The sequence below is a fragment of the Anabrus simplex genome, chromosome 7 (assembly GCF_040414725.1).
Source record: "Anabrus simplex isolate iqAnaSimp1 chromosome 7, ASM4041472v1, whole genome shotgun sequence".
Taxonomy (NCBI): domain Eukaryota; kingdom Metazoa; phylum Arthropoda; class Insecta; order Orthoptera; family Tettigoniidae; genus Anabrus; species Anabrus simplex.
This window is the reverse complement of record NC_090271.1, coordinates 37503969-37507953: the sequence shown is the minus strand read 5'-3', so window position 1 is coordinate 37507953 and position 3985 is coordinate 37503969. Positions and strand designations below refer to the sequence as shown.

The window sequence follows — 3985 nt, the reverse complement described above, 5'->3', positions numbered from 1 at the left end:
GAATATGAAGATCAAAGTGTTGGAAAAAACAAAAACACCCAGTCGTCGAACCAGAAAAATTAATCAGAAGCGATTAAAATCCCCGACCCAACCGGTAATCGAACATGGTACCCTCTTAACCGAACGCCTCAATGCTGACCATTCAGCTAATGAGTCGGACTTATACATAAAATTACGAGTTTAAAATATATACCAGGTGTATGCATAAGTCTTTTCCGGTTCAGTTTCACTAAGAGATGGCGCCAGCGAACAGTACACATACTTCAGTTTGTTCGTCTGACATTAACCTACCAACACGAACAAGCTGAGTCGGCCAAACACTAGCGACTGTGATGTATCGTTCAGTGATCATGTCGACTTTTGTGCATGAAAAAGAACATTAGCAGCACGCATTGCTTTTCTTATTTAATCAAAAGAAAAGGGCTGTGGAAAGTTATCGTTTGCTGGTAGAAACATATGGTGAACACGCTTCATCGATTAGAACACGTGTGTCATGGTTTCTACAATTAAAACGTGGTGATTTCAATGTGAAAGACAGAGCAGTCTGGTAGACCACAAAGGTGCGAAGACGAGCAACTGCCCAGAGAAACCGTTAATGCACAGTACTACCGCCAACAAATGATTAATTTAAATCATGCATTGATCGAAAGACGACCGGAATGGGCCAGACGACATGGCAAAGTGACTTTGTTACACGACAATGCGCCGTCTCACACAGCAAAACCAGTGAAAACCACCTTGCAATTGCTTGGATGGGGACATCCTTCCGCACCCGCTGTACTGCCCCGACCTTGCGCCATCTATCACATCTTCGCATCGATGGGGCACGCGCTCGCCGAGCAACACTTCAGCAATTTCGAGGAAGTTGGAAAATGGCTCGACAAATGGTTTGCCCCAAAACACAAGCAGTTTTCTGGCATGATATTCATAACTTCTCTGCAAGATGGGCAAGTGAGTAAAAGCCGATGGCCAATACTTTGAATAAACAAAAATATGAATTTCCTCTCAAAATTACGTGTTTTCTTTACCACAATAACCGGCATTAACTTATGCATACAGCTGGTAATGTTGTCATCAGCAAATATTGATAGCCTGCCTTACAATGGAAAGTTCCAAATATTATTAATAAACACTAGACATAATACTGGTCCCAGGACAAAACCCTGAGGTACGCCGGTTGTAACCGTCTGCCGTGTGCTTCCAGCTCCAGTACAACTAATAAATACCCTGTATCTAAGAAAATCAGTCCTCCTGCAGCTTCCAATACCTGTGATAAGATTTTGGTAAAGAGACATATATCGTCGCTGCCGGGACGAAACCTCCTATGTGAAATATTTTAGCTTAGAAGTTTGGCCGGTAAGGTTCTGTCAGCTAAGTTGCAATATTGTGTGAGCTTACTCAAGCCATTCTCGCTCTTCATAATGTATGTGCTGCGGGTCAGTATACTTCCAAAAATATTATCACATAGGAGGTTTTGTCCCGGCAGCGACGATATGCTTCTGTAAATTACGTGTACAACACATATCTGTGCATTGCAATTAGCTTAGTGTACTCTCATGTCAATGACCAAACAAAAAATCGAGCTATTCTTCGACCTAAGCCAACGGCCGGCCGTGTTGAAGCACCGGATCCGGTAAGATCTCCGAAGTTAAGCAACATTGGGCGTGGTCAAGATTTGGATGGGTTGCCACGCGCTGTTGGTGGGGGTAAGGGAATGGAGGAGCGGAAAGGAACTGGCCACCCTACCGCGCGTAAACTCCTGATCAGGCACACCTCTGCGGAAGTTCGGATCTGCCTTCGGGCAGAATACACCCTTACCTTATCTTCGACCTAATATTTCTTTGCTATAATTGGATGATCTATAAGTTAGTTCATCAGTCTGCCTGAAAAAGAAAACATACGGGAACTTATTTATTCGCGTACAAGAAAGAACTTGTTTCAAAGTTAGTTTCGGCAGTCTAAAGAACCTAACAGGTATTAATTAACTGAGACAAAAATGAAAAGTGGTAGCTTCAGATAGCATAAAATAATTGGATGATTCACTTTTAATTTTTTTTCATATTTCTTGAAAGTGGATCCGTTATTGAGCATTAAACGAAATAATAAAATTTAACAAAAAAAAAAAAAAGGCGGAATTGTTTAGGAACGAAAATGTAAAATGGATACTTTTCAAATCTACACAGATGTACCCGTTAAACTGATAGTGATTAAGCCTCCATAAGAAAACATGTCCGCAAGAGGAGTGAAAAATTGCCCAAAATTGCTTCAGTTCCGGAAATATTGAAATGTAAAACAATATGAAAGCACATGATTTAAACGTTGTAAGTCACTCTGCACGAAAAGTTCAGTTATAGCTTATATACTGGACAGATTTCCAGAAAATCCCTCGAAAAATTGAAGAGAGATTGAATATTTTGTGAAATGTGCATTCGCCCGAGTATGAAAAGCCGTAACTCGCACAGATATGGAGATACACTGTCTCTTCTTACCGTGGTTTAGTCAGTTCTTACTGTAACTTACTGTTTAAGAATTCACAATATTTACAATAACATGCCAGAAACTTGGTCTACTGCATGCTGTATGAGATCTAGCAAAATGTACGAAAACTAGTCTAGTATTAGCTATTCCATCGAATGTGCTCATTGGTAAACCGCAATAGAAATTGAACGCAGACATCAAAGCATCAGCACTGACAAAATTATACTGAGGAAATCGAATCACAAACAGAACTTCATTTGTAGATCAACAAGAGGCAGTGTGGTCGTTCGAATAGTTGGGAATGGAATTTTGAAACCATTTGTGGCCAAGCTTGCGAATGACTGACCATTACCGGACATCAAAGCCAACAATTGTTTTATTGCTTTCCGACCCCGATCTGAATGAGAGTAGCCACTTCAGATAAAGCTTACTGAGCCATTTGGATCTCATACCCCGTGTGCGAAACCCTAGTTCATATGTCTCGGACAGCTGTGGATGACAAAAGCCGGAACTAATATCCCGTGGGGCATAAGAACAGCAGACTGGAAAGTTTGGCCAGCCAAATGGTGCGGTCTAACTTTTTCCATTACCGATCTTGGTAATAACTTGTTGTTTTTAATTTGTTTTCTCAAGAGTGAGCTTTGGGAAAGATCGTGATCTAGAATCCTTCATAAATTTAAATCAATAGTTAGCCAACCCTATAGCAAACTATTGGCGAATACACGAAATCGTGATAATACTTCTTGCAACCAATAGTGGCGAAGTTGGAAGGACTAGTATGCTACGAAGGTAAGTCATAAAATAACTTTTCCCTATTTTATTTCCTGCCGAGCCCGCTGTTGCGAGCTCAGGCGAGTCCTGTTCGTACTGTGTAAGCGGCGGCCCCGGCCGTCGCCGACAGGGGGAGTGTCGCGGTCCGCGTCTCCCACCACGCAGACGTTCGGCATTGGGTACCTACCTCCTCGCTCAGTGGAGGGTACCCGTCGCGGCTTCGAACCGGCGGGAAGGTTTTAAATGAACGCCACGCCCATGCTCGAAACTTCTTAGCTCTGTGACGAGAAACCCATGAAAATGATTGCTTCTCCTCCACTCACCGTGGAGAGAACGATCGAAAAATGAAAAAAACAACCCTGAACGGTGGATCACTCGGCTCGTGGGTCGATGAAGAACGCAGCAAATTGCGCGTCGACATGTGAACTGCAGGATACATGAACATCGACATTTCGAACGCACATTGCGGTCCATGGATTCCGTTCCCGGACCACGCCTGGCTGAGGGTCGGTTGCTAAAACTGAACGCGACATTGCGTTCGGAGGGTAGTCAAAAAGAAAAAAGCGTTGCTCGCTTCAATTTATGTGTCCGATAGTTTGTAGTTACACAGATATACTGCGCACAGGTGCACAAGTCGGTAAACCTTATTTATTTATTTATTTATTTATTTATTTATTTATTTATTTATTTATTTATTTATTTATTTATTTATTTATTTATTTTGCTATTTGTTTTA

The 3985-nt window shown here is 41.9% G+C and overlaps 1 non-coding gene across 1 annotated transcript; it reads left to right on the top strand.

Moving 5' to 3' along the window:
* Positions 1 to 3604: 3604 nt before the first annotated feature.
* Positions 3605 to 3759, top strand: LOC137501567 (5.8S ribosomal RNA). The gene has a single exon (XR_011018618.1). It is a non-coding gene; the product is annotated as a 5.8S ribosomal RNA (ribosomal RNA).
* Positions 3760 to 3985: the final 226 nt, after the last annotated feature.